The sequence below is a fragment of the Apium graveolens genome, chromosome 6 (assembly GCF_009905375.1).
Source record: "Apium graveolens cultivar Ventura chromosome 6, ASM990537v1, whole genome shotgun sequence".
Taxonomy (NCBI): Eukaryota; Viridiplantae; Streptophyta; class Magnoliopsida; order Apiales; family Apiaceae; genus Apium; species Apium graveolens.
The window spans coordinates 178,188,719-178,210,572 of NC_133652.1; the positions used below are offsets into that span (position 1 = coordinate 178,188,719).

At 38.3% G+C, this 21,854-nt stretch overlaps 1 non-coding gene across 1 annotated transcript; it reads right to left on the reverse strand.

The window, feature by feature from the left end:
* Positions 1-496: 496 nt before the first annotated feature.
* On the reverse strand, positions 497-603 carry LOC141669771 (small nucleolar RNA R71). Its single transcript, XR_012554031.1, has one exon. It is a non-coding gene; the product is annotated as a small nucleolar RNA R71 (small nucleolar RNA).
* Positions 604-21,854: the final 21,251 nt, after the last annotated feature.

The following is a 21,854-nucleotide window of genomic DNA, read 5'->3' on the forward strand; positions in this document are numbered from 1 at the left end:
AGGACTTTAGATACGGCTGAGGAGACAGACGAAGTTCTTGGTATTCCGAAGAAGATATATTTTGAAGATTCGGATACAGAGAGTGAGCAGAAAGAACCAGTAATCATGGGTGATCGTATAGTTTCGACAGATCCAGCTCTTATGGACTTTTCTCGGCCTAAAATTGATGACATTCAGTCAAACATCCTTCATCCGGCTATTCAGGCTAACACTTTTGAAATCAAGCCGGGACTATTCAGATGGTGCAGAATTCTGTTTCTTTTGGAGGTGCTGCTACTGAAGATCCCAAATGCACATCAGGAATTTTGTCAAGATCTGTAGTACTTTCAAATATAATGGTATGACTGATGAGGCTATCAAGCTAAGGCTTTTCCCATTCTCTCTGAGGGATAAAGCTAAGGACTGGTTACATTCTGAACCATCTGGGTCCATCACTACTTGGCAAGATCTTGCATAAAAGTTTCTGGTAAAGTTCTATCCAATGGCGAAAACTGCGGCTATGAGGAGTGCTCTTACTCAGTTTGCGCAGCAACCTACAGAATCCATGTGCGAAGTTTGGGAGCGCTACAAGGAGATATTGAGAAAGTGTCCACATCATGCTATGCCTGATTGGATGGTGATCACTGGTTTCTATAATGGTTTGGGGGCCCAATCTCGGCCCATGCTCGATGCAGCAGCTGGAGGCGCCTTGTGGGCCAAAAGATATACTGACGCTTATAATCTTATTGAGACTATGGCTGCAAATAAGCATCAAAACCCAACTCAAAGGATGATGTTTAGGAAGGTAGCAGGTATTCTGGAAGTTGATGCAGCTACAGCTATTGCAGCGCAGCTCCAAGCGCTGTCTTTGAAGGTCGATTCTTTAGCCACCTATGGAGTCAATCAGATAGCTATGGTCTGTGAGCTTTGTGCAGGTTCTCATGCTACGGATCAGTGTTCTCTTGTTAATAAATCTGTTCAGTATGTGAATAATTATCAGTGACCGCAGCAACCTGTGCCAGCTAATTATCATCCTAACAACAGAAATCATCCAAATTTTAGCTGGAGTAATAATCAGAATGCTATTCAGCAACCATATCAGCAAGGCGTAAGTAAACAGTTTAATCCACCTGGATTCCAGCAACCACAGCATTATGCTCAAACGCAATCATATCCTCAACAAGGAGGTGTTGCTCCACCTTCTAGTGCTAATTTTGAGGAACTTAAGCTGTTGTGCAAAAGTCAGGCTATTTCTATTAAGACCTTGGAAAATCAAATCGGTCAAATTGCCAATGCAGTGCTCAATCGTCAACCTGGCACACTTCCCAGTGATACTGAAGTGCCAGATAGAAAGGAAGCTAAAGAGCAAGTCAAGGTTATTACCCTAAGGTCTACAAAAGTTGTTGATGCCGAAAAAGCAAAAGATGGAGAAGCTGAAGTTGGTGATGAAGAAGCTAAGCAAAAGGAGAAAGCGGCGGAACCAAGGAAGACTACTGTTGAACACACTCTGCCTGAGGGTAATACAGGGGAGAAATAGCTCTATGCTCCACCACCTTTCCCTAAGAGATTACAACAATAAAAGCTGGATAAGAAGTTCGGTAAGTTTCTGGAGGTGTTCAAGAAACTTCACATCAATATACCTTTCACTGAGGCTCTGGAGCAAATGCCTAGTTATGCAAAATTTATGAAGAGTATTCTTTCAAGGATCTTGAGATCTTGAGAGAATTCAAATCGGCAATCGGATGGACTATAGCAGACATAAAGGGGACCAGTCCTTCGTACTGCATGCATAAAATTCTGCTAGAGGAAGGTAGTAAGCCAACGGTGGAGCAACAGCAAAGACTTAATCCTATCATGAAAGAAGTGGTGAAGAAAGAAATTCTGAAGTGGCTAGATGCAGGAATCATATATCCTATTTCTGACGTTCTTGGGTGAGCCCCGTGCAATGTGTACCTAAGAAAGGAGGTATTACTGTGGTAGCAAATGAGAAGAACGAGCTCATCCCCACTCGAACAGTCACAGGATGGAGGGTATGCATTTTATACCACTTAGAACGTCTTATAATAGCTTGAATTGATGTCTTGAAATCAAGTATTTTATGTATTTGATGCCCTTTTCTATTGTTTGTGCATTTCAGGGTATTACTTGCATTTGTGGAGAGATTTCATCAAGAATAAGCCTTAGTATGTGCTTGGCATGACAAGTGGGAAGTTAGGAGCAGAATGCAGCGAAGAACAGGAGCAGAAAAATGAATTTTCCAGAAAGGTTCAGAGCGCCCGCTCAGCTCTGCTGAGCGACCGCTCAGGAAACTGGGCGCCCGCTCAGAATTGCTGAGCGGCCGCTCAGGGGCGTAAAAAAAGATACTGATTTTTAGACTCCTAATTCTGTTGAGCTTCCAACTTTTAAGATAGCTGGGTTTTGTGGGGCTTCTATATAAGTAGTTTTCAGAGACGTTTCACGTGTGTTGAATCATAGTATCAATCGAGGAGCAGGGAGATAAGGAAGAAGACCGTTTTAGCACATAGCAACGAAGAGAAAGCATAGTTTCTTGTGATTCTTTATTTTGTTATAACAGTGGATGCTAGTTTTCTTTACTTTGAACATATTTACTCTTGTGACGTACTCTGGTTTAATATAAGTAGTTTATTTAGTTATTCTCGTGTGTTATTATCATGTTTTCATATGAACTCATGGTGACGATGAGTTCTATCATGGGCTAATCGTGATCATGGGGTCGTAACGAATTTGCTATGGAATTCTTTAGTTAGTTGTTTAATACCTTAGTGTGTGATGATTGTATGAAATCTAGTATTGGTTGTGCTTATTCCTCTTATGTGCGTCACGAACATATAAGATAGGGTGTTAATCTCTTGTGAAGTGACAGTGGATCTTGAGGTTTTAGAACTTGCCATGCTAGCATAGGTTCATGTATGTGTATGCATGATTAGTGGGTAACTCTAACCTTTTTACTTGCCCTGTGTAATCATAAGGAATAACTTGTGCTTAAATCGTTATGTTGTCAAATTCTGTAGACATATAGGGTCTCAACATAATTGATGCCTATTCAACTTCTATCTTAATTTTGGATGCTTGGTAGATAGGTATTAGTACAATGAAAGTTGGCTTTTATCAGTTTCGTGTTGTTCGATTAATATCATCACCGTTACATGCTAAGGGTAATAACAATAACTATTGAAGGAAGTAGTAATGAAGTTGTGATATCATGTGTGCTTAATATTGTTAATTCAAGTGTCAATTAAGTGCTTAATTCTCGTAGTTAATTCTAGTTAATAATTAGTAAATCAAATATAAGTGTTATTGTCTTGACATTGAGAAGTAATTATACATTGCTGAGTAAGTGTAATTGAACATAATTAGTCTGAGTCTATGTGGGAACGAACTAGAAAGTATTCAATATTACTTGCGAACACGTATACTTGCGTGTATTATTAGCACGTGTTTTCCGCCCTAACAAAACCAGAAGATGGTCCGTCTCAAGCAAACCGCGCGTAAGACTTGTGGGGACTCGGGGTATGCCTACCATCAGATGTTGGAGCAGGTAGGGAACTAGTAGTTCCCTAAGGGTTTTAAACCTTGGGTTTAAATCTTGTGTAGTAATTTGGCTTTAGATATTTTTGGTCTATTGTTAGGAATATGTGTATTAGTTTGATGATAAGTTAAACAAAACACTTAAGTAGAAATCTAGTGTTTGTAGCCTCAACGGATAAAACCATCTTGGCTATCCGTTGAAGGAGTAGCTTTACTTAGCAATAAGTTTAGTATTGTAGCACATTTCGTTCTCTGGATTCAAATTGTAATTCTTAGATGTTGTAGGAAATTATCAGTCATGTTGACTACTAGTGGATATGCAAATAGGAGGGCTAATTGTAAATATTTCATGCCTTGTAATTTTGTATAAGTGAAGAAGTATCAACTGATATTGAAGACCTTCAACGGATAAGAAACAAAGCTTCAACGGATGTCTCTAATGCTTCAACGGATAATATCCATCAACGGATAAGTGCTTCAACGGATAAAGACTTCAACTGATAATGCATCAACGGATAAAGCTTCAACGGATAAAGCCTCAACGGATAAGGCATCAACGGATGAAAGCTTCAACGGATGCTTAGTTCATTAGCAGTTGATAGTGACAATTCACAAGCTGACAGAGGCACATGGGTTGACAGAGACAAACTGGAATGTGGAAGCCTCTAGGAGGAATCAAGAAATTGCAGCATTTCCATTCTGATGCAAATAAGGAAGTATTCAAAGATCTACAGCCAAGCCTAAATTGCATTTAATAGAGAAATGAAGAAGAAACATGTGAAGAATCTTTTTAATTGTATTTTACAGTTTTGTCTTCACTTATAAACTTGGTGATATATAAACCAAGTAGCATCTAGTAATTAGATAAGAATTTTCCAGAGCTGTTTAGAAATATCCAGAGAGAAAATCATCTAGTTTGTACTAGGAAGCAGCTGTGATTTAATTCTTTGAATCACAGATTTTCTAAAATAACACATCTCCGGTGGAACAACAAATCCACCAGAAAAGTTTTTAAGTTCTTTGTGTTCTTTACATTTGTGTTTGAATATATATATGTCTGTATTAGCTTCAAGCAATTCACTCACTTGTTCTCAAAAACACTTAGTCTTAGAAACTGCTCAAAACTTGAAAAAGTTTTGAGATTTACATTCAACCCCCCTTTGGTAAATCTTATTGTTAGTCCACTGGGAATAACAATTGGTATCAGAGCAAGCTCTTAACATTCAAAGAGTTTAAAGATCTATTCTGCTAACATCATGAGTAAGAAGGATATTGGTGTAAAGATTCCAATCCTGGAAAGAGATAACTATTATCACTGGAAAGTGAAGATGCATTTACATCTTCTCTCTCAAGATGAAAGCTACATCAACTGCATTGAAAATGGTCCTCACATCCCACACAAGGTGGCCACAGCTGCTACTGCTACAGTTGCTGTTGGACAGTCTATTCCCAAGCCAAAGGCAGAATGGACTGTTGAAGATATTGAAGAGGTCCACAAGGACAAGGATCAAGATATGTTTGACAATGTCATCAACAGCCAAACTGCTAAGGAAATTTGGGATACTGTGCAGTTTATCTGTGAAGGGACTGAGCAAGTTAGAGAAAACAAAATGCAGCTTCTCATTCAACAGTATGAATATTTTCACTTTGAAGAAGGAGAATCATTGAATGATACCTTCAACAGATTTCAGAAACTATTGAATGGATTAAAGCTGTATGGGAGAGTGTACCAAGTCAAGGACTCCAATTTAAAATTTCTAAGGTTTCTACCAAAGGAATAGAAGCCTATGACTGTTTCTCTAAGAAATTCTCAAGATTATAAGGACTTCACACTTGAAAGATTATATGGAATTTTGAAGACATATGAACTTGAGATGGAGCAAGATGAGCTGTTGGAAAAGGGAAAGAGAAAAGGAGGATCAGTTGCACTTCTAGCTGACAGTGAGAAGGTTGAAGCCAGGAATGAGGAAAAGATAATGCCAAGTCTCAAAATTGGCACAAGCAAATCAGAATCAAGCAAGGGTAAAGAGCAAGTAGCTGAGGATGAAGACAATTCCAGTCAGGATGACTCTGATGATATTGATGAACATCTGCCCTTTCTGTCCAGGAGGTTTGCAAAGATGAAGTTCAGGAAAAATACAAAATTCACTAAGCCAAACAAAAACATGGTGGACAAATCAAAGTTCAAATGTTACAACTGTGGCATTAGTGGACACTTTGCAAGTGAGTGTAGAAAGCCAACTTCTGATAAAAAGAAATTTGAGCAAGTTGATTACAAAAAGAAGTATTTTGATTTGCTCAAACAAAAGGAAAGAGCTTTTCTCACTCAAGATGATTGGGCAGCAGATGGGGTCAATGAAGATGATGATGTGGAATATGTCAACCTAGCCCTGATGGCTAATTCTGATGAAAATGAAACTAGTTCATCAAGCAACCAGGTAATTACTACTGATCTCTCTCAGCTTTCTAAACATGAATGCAATGAAGCCATAAATGATATGTCCAATGAATTATATCATTTGCGGGTTTCCCTTAAATCACTAGCTAAAGAAAACACTAGGATCAAAGAAAATAATGTGTTTTTAAGTGATAGGAATATTGTGTTAGAGAATCAGGTAATTGAGCTTGAAAAGATTAAACTTAAATGCTTGACTGCTGAGAGTGAACTAGAAGAAGCTATTAAGAAAGTAGAAATTCTTTCTAAACAGTTAGAAAGTGAGCAAGAGGTAATCAAGGCCTGGAAAACATCTAGGGATGTTAGTGTTCAAATTGCCAAGGTTCAGGGAATTGAATCATTCTGTGAGGATGCCTGAAAGAAAAACAAAAAGGAGTTAGAATTAATTGATGGATTGTCAACGGATGTGGAATCAACGGATGATGAAAGTTATCCGTTGAAGGAAGAAAAGGAGCATCCGTTGAAGGCTCGTCAATTAAAACAGGCAAGTAATTTTAAAAAATAAAAACCTTAATAAGAAGAATAATTCTACTCTCAAGAACTTTGTCAAAGAAGGAGCTAGCACATCCAAAGATGCCAGTAAGGTGAATATAGGACACATGACTTTAGATCAGCTGAGAAATAGGCTTAAGTTGGTTGAGGATAAGAAGGAAACTAAAAGAAAATCTAAAAGAAATGGGAAGGTAGGGATTAATAAACATAACGATTACACACCTGATAGGTATGCTCCTAGAAAAAGCTGTGTGCATTGTAAAAGTGTTAATCACCTATCTGATAATTACAAATCTGTTAAAAATACTCCCATGCCTTCAAATCCCTCAATGCCTAACATGTCTATATCACCTCTGCATGCCATGCCTGTTATGTCTCATCAGAATCTCCATGCACATTTTGCAAACATGCCATATATTAATAATCCTTATTTTACTGCATTTAGTATGCCTCAAATGCCATATAATATGCCTATGTGGAATAACATGTTTGCACAATCTATGCCTTATCAAATTCAATCAAATGTGCTAAATGATTATGTGACTAACCCTACACTTCAACCAACCACATCTGAGATCAAGGTTGACCCAAAGTTACCTAAGTCAAAAGATGCAGGAGGAATGAAGTCTAGGAAAAAGACTAACAAGGCTAGACCCAAGGAAACTTGGGTACCAAAATCAACTTGATTGATTTTGTTGTGTGCAGGGAAAAAGAAGGAATCTATGGTACTTGGACAGTGGCTGTTCAAGACACATGACAGGAGATTTCACCCTGCTCACAGAGTTTAAGGAGAGAGTTGGCCCTAGCATAACCTTTGGAGATGACAGCAAAGGATTCACTATGGGATATGGCTTGATTTCAAAAGAAAATGTCATCATTGATGAAGTTGCATTGGTTGATGGTCTCAAACACAACTTATTAAGCATCAGTCAACTATGTGACAGAGGAAATACTGTTTCCTTCAATTCTGAAGCCTGTATTGTCACAAGTAAAAAGGACAATAAAGTGGTTCTAACTGGAGTTAGAAAAGGGAATGTGTACTTAGCTGACTTCAACTCTACAGATGCAGAATCCATTACTTGTCTTTTCAGCAAAGCAAGTGCAGTTGAAAGTTGGCTATGGCACAAGAAGCTGTCCCATTTGAATTTCAAGACAATGAATGATCTAGTCAAAAAGGACTTAGTTAGAGGAATGCCTCTAGTGGAATTCACAAGGGATGGACTGTGTGATGCTTGTCAGAAAGGAAAGCAAAAGAAAGTATCATTCAGTAAGAAGCTTGAATCTGCAATTGATGAACCATTACAACTGCTACACATGGATCTTTTTGGATCAGTCAATGTATTGTCAATTTCAAGGAAAAGATATTGCTTAGTGATTGTTGATGATTTCTCTAAGTTTTCATGGGTCTATTTTCTTGGATCAAAGGATGAAGCTAGTGAAATCATTATCAATCATATCAAGCAAGTCAACAATCATCCTGATTTCAATGTAAGGAACTTTAGGAGTGACAATGGAACTGAGTTCAAGAATTCAACCATGAAGTTGTTCTGTGAAGAAAATGGGATCATGCATGAGTTCTCAGCTCCAAGGACCCCACAACAAAATGGTGTAGTGGAAAGGAAGAACATATCACTAATTGAAGCTGCAAAGACAATGCTTGAAGAGTCAAAACTCCCAACTTACTTTTGGGCTGAGGCTGTTAACTGTGCATGTTACACTCAGAATATTTCTCTAATCAATCAGGCAAAAGGCATGACTCCCTATCAATTATTCAAGAGAAGAAAACCAACTTTAAACTTTCTGCATGTCTTTGGTTGCAAATGTTACATCTTAAGGAATCAATCTGATCACAAAGGAAAGTTTGATGCAAAGGCTGATGAAGGAATATTTATTGGTTATTCTACTGGAAAATCATACAGGGTCTACAATCTAAGAACCAACATTGTCATGGCATATGTGCATGTTGTGTTTGATGATAAAAAGATTGATAAACTAACAGATGAGGGACATCATGAAGGACTCAAATTTGACAATATTGAGATATATTGTGATGATAGTGAAGATGAGAATGATGAAGAAGGCATCTCAAGAAGAATTCAGAATCTGCCTTTGGATAATGCACAGAATGCTGCATCCGTTGAAAGTCATAATTCAGCTTCCGTTGGTAGAAGCAATGCAGCATCCGTTGAAAGACAAAGTGCATCATCCGTTGAAGTTCATAATGAAGCATCCGTTGATCACAGTCTATCAACGAATAATCAATTCACTTCATCAGTTGATAGAGCTCCCAATTCATTTCAAAGGATCAGCAACTCAGGGGGAGTTTCAACCAATCAACATTCTATCTCACATCATGACAATACTGAGGCAACCTCATCTAGAGCTAATCTACCACCTCAAAGGAAATGGACCAAGAATCACCCTTTTGAACTGATCATTGGTGATGCTACATCTAAAGTACAAACTAGAAGGGCTACTGAAGATGAATGTCTGTATAGTAGCTTTCTATCACAGGAGGAACCTAAGAGAGTGGAAGAAGCTCTATTGGATCCAGATTGGATTTTAGCAATGCAAGAGGAGCTAAACCAATTTGAAAGGAACAAAGTATGGAAGCTGGTACCCAAGCCAAAGAACAAGAGTTCTATTGACACAAAATGGGTATTCAGAAACAAGATGGATGAAAATGGCATTGTCATAAGGAATAAAGCCAGATTGGTTGCTAAAGGCTATTCTCAACAAGAAGGAATAGATTTTGATGCAACATTTGCTCCAGTTGCCAGACTTGAGGCCATCAGAATGGATGTCAAGAGTGCATTTCTAAATGGAGAATTGGAGGAAGAAGTTTATGTAAGCCAACCTCCAGGATTTGAAGATCCAAACTTTCCAGACTATGTGTATTATCTGTTGAAAGCACTCTATGGACTAAAGCAAGCACCTAGAGTCTGGTATGAGACTTTGTCAAAATTCCTTCTAGATAATCACTTCACAAGAGGTACTGTTGACAAAACTCTCTTCTTTAGAAATGTTAATGGCTCTAAAATACTTGTTCAAATTTATGTAGATGATATTATATTTGGATCTACTGATGATAAGCTTTGTATAAAGTTTGCTAAGTTAATGCAAAGTAAATATGAAATGAGCATGATGGGAGAGCTAACTTATTTTCTTGGTTTACAAGTTAAACAAGTTAGTGATGGAATTTTCATTAATAAACTAAATATATTTATGATCTTTTAAAGAAGTTTGACTTAATGGATTGTTCATCTGCAAAAACTCCCATGGCCACTGCCACCAAGCTTGAATTAAACAAGGCTAAAAAGTCTGTGGATATTTCAAATTATAGAGGCATGGTTGGCTCACTTTTATATTTAACTGCTAGTAGACCTGATATAATGTTTTCTACATGTCTCTGTGCTAGGTTTCAAGCTGACCCTAAAGAATCTCACTTAGTGGCTATTAAAAGAATCTTCAGATATCTCAAAGGGACTCCAAATCTAGGAATTTGGTACCCTAGAGAGTCTGGTTTTGATCTAATTGGCTACTCAGATGCAGATTATGCAGGCTATAAAATAGACAGGAAAGGCACAACTGGCACCTGTCAATTTCTAGGGAACAAGCTTATGTCATGGTTCAGCAAGAAGCAAAATTCTGTTTCTACATCAACAGCTGAAGCTGAGCACATTGCTACTGGTAGTTGCTGTGCACAGATACTATGGATGAGGAATCAACTATTTGACTATGGTTTGAACTCTTATTTTCACTTTACGCTTTCTTGCAATTCTTATTCTCCTTCTCTCCCAAAATTCTCAAGTTTTTCTCTGCAACCTCTACTCACAACAATGGCACCAGTAGTCAAAATTATGTCTCAAACAGGATTTGTTTATGAAAAGAATAATTTCGTAGCCTTGATTGAAAAGAATGAAGCCCATTCTGATTATCACAAGATGATGGACTTCATCAAAAACTGCAAACTGAGCTATGTAATGCTGGAAGCCCCTACCATCTACTGTGAAGTGATTGAGGAGATTTGGACAACTGCAGAGTTCAACTCCACAGATATGACTATTGCCTTCTCTCTCAAAGGTAAGGATTATTGCATTAACTGTGATGATATACAGTCTTGCTTTAAGTTGCCTGAGAATAATGCCATAACACCACACACTGATAAAGATGTATCTGCTATGTTAGATTCCATAGGCTATGCTTTTGATTCTGCTAGTTTAGGTAGCATTAGAAGGAAAGGCCTTAGGAAAGAATGGAGTTTTCTTGGAGATGCCTTTATTAAGGTTTTCTCTGGGAAGATTAGCAATTTTGATACCATAACTTCATCTCTTGTTAATATGCATTATATGCTAGTTTCTGATAGGTACTTTAATTTTAACAACTGTGTCATGCTAGAATTAGGTTCCAGATTAGGTAACAAAGCTAATAGACCACATAACATCTACTATGCTAGATTTTTTATGTTATTGGCTAACCATGTTGCTGAAGGATTGGTTATATCAAATGAGAATAATAAACTCAAATGCTGGGCACAAGAGAAAAGGGTCCTTGCAGACCTTTTGAGAATGAACCTCAACAGCCAGGTGTCATTGGTATATTTGCCAATCATGAATGCACCACAGGTAAGTGAGGTAAACACTTCTATAACTCCTACTATTTCCAACCCCATTGTTTCTTTGCCTTCTAGTGTGGCCATGGAATCTGTGTCTTTGTCCAAATAGGTTCCTACCAAAGCCACCAAAACTAAAGTTTCAAAACTCAAGTCAAAGAAAACTACCTCTGTTGTTTCTCAAAAGACAACAGTTGTAACAACTACCATAAACCCTGAAGGGAGTGAACAGGGTGTGAGTGGTGAGGGGAGGGGTGAACATCAAGAAACCCCCCAGGATAAGGTGGGAGAGGTGAGTGGTACCCAAGCCAGCCAAGCCACAGTCTCTCAAAAGACTATGGTGGTTCAAAAGGAGTCTAACACATCCCTAGTTGCATCCTCCCAAAAGGGTGCAACTATTGAAAATAGTCCCCAACCAGGGACACAGACCAAAAGAGGGAGGGACACTGAAGCCACACATTCACCAATTAAAGCCTTTTCAAGGAAGAAGAAGGTCAAGACCCTAGTTTCCACACAAGGGGCACACACAGCACAGATACATCCACCTGTATCTGTGCCTTCACAAATTCAGCTTGATGTGATTCCAGCAAATATGGAGTCACAGCCCCATTCTCTCATAATAGAAACACACCAATCATCAAACTCTCCATCACCCTCTCTGGATGTGGATATGATATTCACATCAATTCATGATTCTCCCTCATTAAAACTCAGGGAGGAGCCCCACTCAAAACCTGATGATCATCATCTTTTAGATGATTTGTTGTATCATCAGCCAATTCTTTCAGATGTAGTTGAAGAATCTGTGTTACCTCACTTAAAATCAATTCACACAGATTCAACAATTATGTCACTTTCTATATCTACATTTTTTCCTTCTTCAACGGATATCTCTCATCCGTTGACAAGTGGTTGTTCTTCAACGGATAAGCTTAACAGCAGTTATCCATTGATACCATCAGTTTCCACTTCAACGGATACTCCCTATCCGTTGATGGTCTCTACACACATAACAGAAACAATTCCAACTGTAGAGGACATGGCTACTGTACAATCACTTTTAGGTTTGAGGGAAGGGAGTGATCTTTTGAGTGAGAGGCTGGGTTGCTCCCAAGCAAAAGGAGAGGTTGAGAGTCACCATATGCATGCTATTTCTTCCAGCATGGCAAAAGTGAGTGAGGGGAGTGCCACCTTAGAAGGTGAGGGTGAGGGTGTGAGGGTGTGTGTGAGCCAGGGGGAGCCCCTGATGCAAGAAAATAGAGAAAAAGAGAGAAAGGCAGGTACAGAAGCTATAAGGGTGGATCCAACCATTGCTAGTGATTCAATGAAAGTGAATGATGCAGAAAAGGAAAGACAATTTCAGCAACATTACAAAGCTGAAATTGATAACATTTCTTTGGATGCTGACACTTTTACTCATCCTGTTTCATCCTATCAATTATTGGCTGCTCAGGGCAATGTGGAGGCAGAACAGACATTAAACATTGTACACACTTCAGAATCTCTTCTCAGAGACAAAGCTGCTGTTAACAAGCTGCCTTCTCAAGCTGGTGAGCCATCTGAAGAATTTGGAGTAAATTCTAATGATGATGACTCTGATTCTTTGGATGAGAGCATGAACTTAGGGGGAGTAGCAGGCCCAAGTTTTATTCCAGATCTTCCTGAATGGGCATGGGCAAAAGCATCAACACCAGGAGAGTTTGGTGTCACTTTGGTCAGACAAGTCATGACAATTCAGAAGGCCCTTCAGGAGACTACAGATGCTGGTACCAAGGCAATTCTTCAAGCTCACCTGGAATCTCTGCATCTCCTGCAGTTGCAGCACTTCAAACAGAATCTAAGTGTGGATGAGCTCAAGCATGATATTGCTGATCTAAAATCCTACAATGCTGAGAAGTTGGATTCAGTCATACCTTATGGTACTATACAAGATTTGTTAGGGAGACTGAGGAAAGAATCTGATGCTGACAAGAGACTGGCCAGATTGGAAACCAGAGTTCAGATCATTGAAGACTCTATGGTCACCATTCTTCAGAATCAACAAACTCAAACAAATCTACTCATGCAGGTGGCAAATGCACAAGGCTTGACCCCTACCCTTGATGATAACAAAAAGGGGGAGAATAAAGGGGAAGGGGAAGGAGAGCCATCAACAACAGTTCAAATTTCTCAAGTGCTAGTTCCTGCCATCACCACTTCTCCAATTATTCAAATCAAAGAAAAGCTTGATGGAATTGATCTAATCCAGATAGCAGCAGCTGAATTACAAGTCAAAGAGCAAAGGAAGAAGATTGATGAAAAGATGCAACAAATATTTGGTTCTACAACTTCTCAATCACAATCTGTGAAGCATAGCACAAAAGTGGAATCAATTATTATGGAGCTCAAGCCAGTAGGGAGGAATAAGGTTGGAGAGACTTCTTCCAAGGATCTGAAACCTATGGTTCGCAAGCCCAACAACAGATCCAATAAGGACTCTACAAAGAATCCTCTGAAAGAAGTGGATTTTCCTCTTCCAAAGGCTGATGAGGACAAGCTTTTGGGTAGAAGTATCTCAAAACTCAAAGAGACCATGGATGTGGCTGTAAGGAGGAATATAGCTATTATCTTCAGAGAGGGAAAGAGCATATGTGTGATGCAAGGACATCCCAAATTCTCAATAGCCAAGAGGGAAGAAACCAGAAGGTTGAAGGAAGAAGCCAAACAGCTAAAGGCTGACAAAAGAGCACAAGCAAAGCTTGAAAAATAGCTAAAGTCAAGTCAGACTGAAGAACAGAAAGAAATTGAAGAAAAACGTGAAGATGAAGCTATGGGGGACATGGTTGATACTGATATGGAGGAGAGAAGAAAGGGAAGAGAAGAATGGCGAAAAGGGAACAGAAAGAAGGTCAGTGCAAAGAGAAAGATGGTAGATGAGACTGAAGAAACCCAATCAATATCCAAACCACTACCCTCTATTCCTGAACCCATTGTGCCTGACCCCTTCATGAACATTCATGGTGAAACAATCATTCCCAAGGAGGAACCAATTGATTGGGACACCATCAAATTGCCCACCTTCCTAACCTCTTCTCCACCATCAAAGAAGCAGAAAAGAAGAATCAAATCAATACCCTCTAAAGCCTCAATCAAATTCACACAGAAGCCTAAGCCTAAGCCTCAAGCCTCTAAGGATGATTATGTTCACATCTGTGACATAAAAGAATTTTCAGACATTGAACTCTATCTGGATGAGCTGGAGGAAGTAAGGGGAATAGCTGCCTACAGACAGCTACCAGAAAGACTAGTGTTCAAATACAAAGGAGATGGGGAAAGAACCTGGCCTCTTTACAGAATTCTGAATGAAGGCTACTCTACCTTGATTAGAGTCTACTCAGCCATACAAAGGGATTCTGGCTTTACCAGGACTGCCAAGACTGAGATTCTCAACAAGATTGCCAGCATAAGGAAAACTTGGAGGGAGCCCAATGCTTTGCCTAGAACATTACTCATTCAAGAAAGAGGAATTACAATTCACAAATCACCTCATTGGTTGATGGAGTTCAGAGACAACAAAGGAGTCAGAAGATTTTTCAGAATTGAAGATCAGCTCAAGATTGCCAGTAATGAAACTCTCAAGGATATGCAATCTAAGTTAGACATCAATGAAGAAGATGAAGCTGAATTCTACAGACAACTTCAATTTCAAATAGAGGAGAATGACAGGAGGCTAGGAAAGAAAACAAGGAATCAAAGGAAAAGAAACTAATCTGTTCAGGCTAAAGGAGCACCCTTGGAAACAATGTAACTCTTCAATTCCATCTCAGCATACACATTTTTGTAGCACTTTTGAATTTCTGCTTTATTACAGTTTATATATTTGTCAAGTGTTTTGTTATCATCAAGCTAAACCCAAATTTATGCCTGCAGTTCTAGTACACATAAATAGGGGGAGATTGTTAGGAATATGTGTATTAGTTTGATGATAAGTTAAACAAAACACTTAAGTAGAAATCTAGTGTTTGTAGCCTCAACGGATAAGACCATCTTGGCTATCCGTTGAAGGAGTAGCTTTACTTAGCAATAAGTTTAGTATTGTAGCACATTTCATTCTCTGGATTCAAGTTGTAATTCTTAGATGTTGTAGGGAATTATCAGTCATGTTGACTACTAGTGGATATGCAAATAGGAGGGCTAATTGTAAATATTTCATGCCTTGTAATTTTGTATAAGTGAAGAAGTATCAACTGATATTGAAGACCTTCAACGGATAAGAAACAAAGCTTCAACGGATGTCTCTAATTCTTCAACGGATAATATCCATCAACGGATAAGTGCTTCAACGGATAAAGACTTCAACTGATAATGCATCAACGGATAAAGCTTCAACGGATAAAGCCTCAATGGATAAGGCATCAACGGATGAAAGCTTCAATGGATGCTTAGTTCATTAGCAATTGATAGTGACAATTCACAAGCTGACAGAGGCACATGGGTTGACAGAGACAAACTGGAATGTGGAAGCCTCTAGGAGGAATCAAGAAAATGCAGCATTTCCATTCTGATGCAAACAAGGAAGTATTCAAAGATCTACAGCCAAGCCTAAATTGCATTTGATAGAGAAATGAAGAAGAAACATGTGAAGAATCTTTTTTATTGTATTTTACAGTTTTGTCTTCACTTGTAAACTTGGTGATATATAAACCAAGTAGCAGCTAGTAATTAGATAAGAATTTTCCAGAGCTGTTTAGAAATATCTAGAGAGAAAATCATCTAGTTTGTACTAGGAAACAGCTGTGATTTAATTCTTTGAATCACAGATTTTCTGAAATAACACATCTCTGGTGGAATAACAAATCCACCAGAAAAGTTTTTAAGTTCTTTGTGTTCTTTACATTTGTGTTTGAATATATATCTGTCTGTATTAGCTTCAAGCAATTCACACACTTGTTCTCAAAAACACTTAGCCTTAGAAACTGCTCAAAACTTGAAAAAGTTTTGAGATTTACATTCAACCCCCCTTCTGTAAATCTCATTGTTAGTCCACTGGGAATAACATCTGTAATAATTAAGATGTTAGATGTTGTTAAAACTCATTCATGTGGATTCGGGGATTGTGGTGAAGGGTTGTAGCTCTAATGTTCTACCTTTTGTAGTTCTTACTATTTAATCTATATTATGCTTATTTCTGCTAGTTAGTATTGTGGGTCCGTCACATAGATAATTAAAGTAATCTTTAATAATATAATTAATCGAGTTGAAATAAATAATTATTGGAGAATACTTCTCCTATTTAAATGAATATCCGAAATAATAATCATTGTTCAAGTAGTTAAATATAGTTGAGGAAATACGATCTTTAAAAATCGTTTTAAATCAAATTCGAGGTATTTAATACTTCGCAAGTGGACATCGAGTCCCTTGGAATAAAATAAGTGCAAACTTTTGATCATCCAAAATATCGTCGGGATGATTCCCGGATTTATACTTTATAAAAATTGACCGACTCTCAGTCTTACAACTTATACATCTCCATAATACTTCCGGGTTTTCATAAAATTATATTGACCGACCCTCGGTCTAAAGTATACAACTCATATATACAACGCTATTCTCTAGCATTATTGATTGAAATTCGGTAATATTCATATACCAAAATCAGTAACATATAGTACGATATTATATATCAAAATTCGTAATATATCGTTACAACAACATGTATATATAGCATTTATTTGAAAATAAACACAACACAACAGTTTTAAAATGTAGGGTTTGAAAACTTTCCTGGAGTCCAAGATACGTTTTCTGACTTCCTCTCGTTCCGGATTTTCTAATCAACAAATATCATAATCTTAATCAGTATTCCTAATCCCATCACCGACTTATATTTCTAATAATTACAATACTTCATAATTTTCAATATTCGACCGACTCGGAATAAGTATCAATCATTGGTCGAAACGGATGGTCAAAGTAGTCTTCTAGAGTTGACTTTAATGAATGTTACTATTATGCAACTCGCACTCTAATATTTTTAATTAATCGTAAAATTAATATTTTAACACTAAACCACCTCGAGAAGCTTCTTGAGTGCTTGTAATATTTATCATAAAAGTTTCATCTTGATACAATGAATTTAATTAGGTGAAAAACACTTTAAAAGTTCGGTCAACTTTGGAATTTTACTATTCAAACCGTTTTCACTAAAATGTTGATATCTCTCAAACCATTAACTCAATTGACGCACTGTTTTCACGTGCGCGATCTAGACAAAAGTTAGAACACATCATTTGAAAATGGTTTTCTGGGCAGAGGGTTAAAATTCCTAAGAAGCAGTTTCTAACAGGGGGTTGTTTTTGATGTTCGTACTCCGCACAACCTCGGCTCCGATATTTTTATAAATTTGAAAAATAAATATTTTTACTTGAAATTTTTATGAAAGTTAATAAACTCTATTTATTACTCTATATAAAAATTTCATGATTTTTAAATATTTTTAAGTCGATTATTTCTATTTACAAAGTTCATAATTTGTAGCAGTTTTTATCGTGTAAATCATTTTTACTAAAACGGTCATAACTTTTGATCCGTAAACTGAAATCAAGCGATTCAAGCGCCTAAACGATCCTCATAACATTTTATATCATAACCAAGTCTCATTTTTCAAGAAACTACAGTTTATACATCCGGGAACTTCTGCAGAAACTTAAGTTGAGTTTTGTTCATTTTAACGAGGTTACGATTACGATCCGAGTTTCGTTTACGTCTTAAATCATTATACCACCATCAACAATCATCAAATCAGCATCTAAACACTAACACCTCTCAAGAAAATCATGTTATTGAGGCAACCATCATCAACCTTAAAACTAATTAACTAAATATCAAGATAATATCAAATCAATCATCAAAACCATACTTATATCCAAGATCCTTACTTTTCTTGAAATTTAAACAAAAATTGGATGAAGGTTTATACCTTTATTGGTAGCATTGGAGGTTCTTTTCTTTATGTTTGAATCTTGGGAGGGATTGGTTATGCTTAAGGATCCTAAATCATACCATGAAAATCAAGAAAACAAAAAGAGATTTTCGGAGTTACTATCCACCACCAATTTTGAGCAAGGATTTGACTAGGCTATACTAATACAATGGTCATGAAATTTTTAACGTACCTTGTACATGATATGAGGAAGATTTGGTTAAAATTTGGTGATTTTTGAATGAGTAGAACATGAGATATGAGTTATTATTTTCATGGTGTTCTTCAAATCAGCATTGTGTTTTGGAGAGAGAGAGAGAGAGTTTTGTTGCTTCTTAAAAATGCTTCTCTTGGAAGATTTGTGAGATATGATTTAGTATATATCCTAGTACTACTAAATCCATGAATATCTTGGCTAGCATCCTAGGTTTTCAAACTATTCTACTTAGTTTAGACTTTAGGTTTCCTATTACTAGCCTTTAGATTATCATTTCATATCTAGCTAGGTTATTATTTGGTTACTTGATAATGGTTAGTTTCTTAATCTAATTAGATTTTAAAGTTAGCTTGGTTTGATACGTTTATTTATTCATTTACACGTTCGCTCGGTCGCTTATTTTTTTCGTAATAAATTCTCGTAAACGGTTCGCGGTGTAAATCATTTCTTATACGTTCTTTATATTTTGAAGTATCGTACTTGGATTTAAATTTGTAAGATTTTAAATTTATAATTATATTTTGATTCTCGTAATCCTTGATATTTCATAGATAAGGTCGTTTTTCAATGTTCGTTTTCTTCGAAAACCAATAGCGTTTACATACACTCATTTGGTACGCATAATCACAATATCAACTCGGAATCTTAAATTAAAAAATCGTATGTGGTGTGTTCGCAAAAGTTTTTATTAAACTGCAAGGTTACTATTCATAAAGATCTTTTACCGATGTCAAAATTTTGGGTTCTTACACAAAGGTCCTCTTTCTTTGCCTGACGGGCTTGGCCTCGGGCTTCACATTTAGGCAATGTTTAGCCATCTTCGGATCTAGCCCAGGCATGTCTTCGGGACCCATGCAAAGATGTCATGGTACTGTCTTGCTATGGCAATAACTTTCTCTTTCAAGTCTGGTTCCATATTTTTCCCTATACGGACCATCTTTCCTGAACATCCAGCGTAGAGTTTGTCCTCCTCAACTTCGGCCGCAGGCTCAGCAATCGGGCAGGGTAAGTCATCCCAAATTTCTCTAACTCAATGTTCAATAATTGTTTGTTCCCACTTGGTTCAGCTTTCGACCGCTTTCTTTTCCCGTTCAAGTCATTATCCTCGTACTATTTGTCTCTCTTGAGGTCCTCAAGCATAATTATTCTTGTTATTTTCTGGTCCCCCTCATTTCTCCTATCCCGTTCTCCGTGGGGAACTTCAGCTTTAGGTGAGGTATGGACTCCACAGCTTGAAAGGCAGACAAGAAAAGCCGACCGAACAATGGATTATACTGGCTTTCAACCCTTACGACGTAGAACTTGACCTGTTTTTTAGCAGTGTAGGGCATTTTACCAATGAGAACGGGTAAAGTGATCGTACCTTCACAAGAAATGTGATGTCCGTTGAAAGCTTCGAGGGGTGCCTCTCTGCACGGTTCCATTTGTTGTCCCGCTAAGTTCATCTTGATATACGTCTGATGGAAAAGGATGTTGGTCGAGCTTCCTCCATCAACCATAACTTTCCATATCTTATTTTGTCCAATTATGGGGTTGATCATGGGGCAATATGACGTCCTCATAATCCTCTTCAGTAAATGAGAGGGGCATCGCCAATCTGGCAGGGATGAACTGATACAAGTTGTAGACCTGGCGAGCATATCTCTTTCCGGCGTTCTTGCTGTCAAGACCAAGAGCACTACCTCCTGAAATGGTCTTCATCTCTCCTCGATACCGTTCTTCAGGCCTCGGATTTCTTGTGTCAGTCTTTTCCAACTTATCCCTTAGGTCCCTTACAAATTCATTCAGCTCTCCTGCTTTGATCATTTTCTCTATCAATTTCTTCAAGTGAAAACATTCATCGGTGTTGTGTCCCTTATCCTGGTGATAGTCAGAGTACTTGTCTGCGTTCTTCTTATGATCGACCATTTTCATTTTGGAAGGGCGGACGAAGCCTGGCTTGCCCTTAATCTCATGGAGAATCTTGGAGATCGGCGCATTAAGAGGTATAAACGCAGTCAAATCTCTATCTCTTCGTCTTTATATGCCCCTGTTAGTCTGCTTTTTCCTATCATTCCTATGATCATCCCTTCAGTCACGGTTGGACCCTCAGGAGTAATCGTAGCGGCCGGACTGCCTGTTTTGGTCCTCTCTTCGAGGTTCTTTATACCCCTCCAGGATCTCCATCTTTCTTCGTATGTTCTCACCCCTCACATATATATCATTAAGGGACTTGGGGGGATAATCATAGAGTGAGGATAAGAGTTTCTTACCTTTGGTTGGATCCAATCCAGTGGTTAAGTATCCCATAGCCTTTATTTTGTTCAAATTGGTTTGTTCAAATTGGTTTGTTCAAATTGGTGACCATGCCCTCCTCTTTGAACCTTGATAGGTAGTCACCCAAGGACTCATTCGCTCTTTGTCGGCAGTGGATGAGAGTCTCAGTATCCTTCTCTCTTCGGCACAGATGTGAGTAGTGCCTTATGAACTTTCCATTCAATTGTTCATATGAATGAATCGATCGTGGCCGAAACAATTTGTACCACATCGAAGCCGCTCCTTTTAAGTAGGTCTTAAACATCTTACACAGTATTGTCTGTCTGTGACCCATGTCAATCATTAACAGTTCATATTTGTCGCATTGGTCTTCGGAATCTCCCCTCCCATTGAATTACGTCATTTTCGGGAACTATTTCTTCTCCCCTGGGAGAGGCCGATATGCCTCTATCTCTTCGATCACCAATGGTTCGCGGTTGAATTTCCTATCCCTAAACATGGCCTTTCCTGGACAGTCTGATGCCAGACACATCGTCTTCCTCCTGCTGGTCGGAGTCCGAAGTCAGATTGACCTTCGTTCTCCTTCTCTTATGGTGTGAGTCAGGGTCCGTGAACTCATCTTCCTCAACATAGACATGTTTCTCCTTCCGAGAGCCTTTTCCCCCTTCGGTTTCCTCAAGCGATGCCCTAAGCGCCTTCTCTTCCAATTCCAACTCCTCACTTCTCAGTTTGATGGCTTTGAGTTTTAACGCATCGGCTTCCCGTTTCTTGGCCCCTGCCAATTCAGCCTCGTCGGTTTCTTTGGACTTTCCCTTTTCCTTGGCCGACTTTTCGGCTTCCATCTTTCTTAACAGTGCTTGCTCCTCAGGAGTTGGAACTATATCGGCCTCCTCCTCGAAATCGGCCCCCAGATTCCGAGGGGTTATCACATATTGCAAAGTAGGATAGGTTTTTGGATCGATGAACCCCGGAGGACCCTGCTCATCATTTGCGTTAGTCATTATCTCATATCTCAGAACTTAATTCCGTATTCCCACAGACGGCCCCAAATGTTATAACCTAATTTCTGCTGACCTTGTTTTCGGATTGATGAGTAGACTTCGGCCTGTAAAGAGAAGAATACGAGGGATGATCCCCTTGATTCACCTTCGGTGTGAGAATAAGTTAATCGGTTCAAGTATGGGTAATTCAAGATACGTGATAGTACTGTAATTTGAGTGTGTGTAAAATGAATCCCTCTATTGTGTATATATCACCTGAATTAAGTTAATGTCCCCCTTCCACCTTCGATCCGTTCCACTAAAGGGGGGAAGTGGACGTTGTGGCTTAA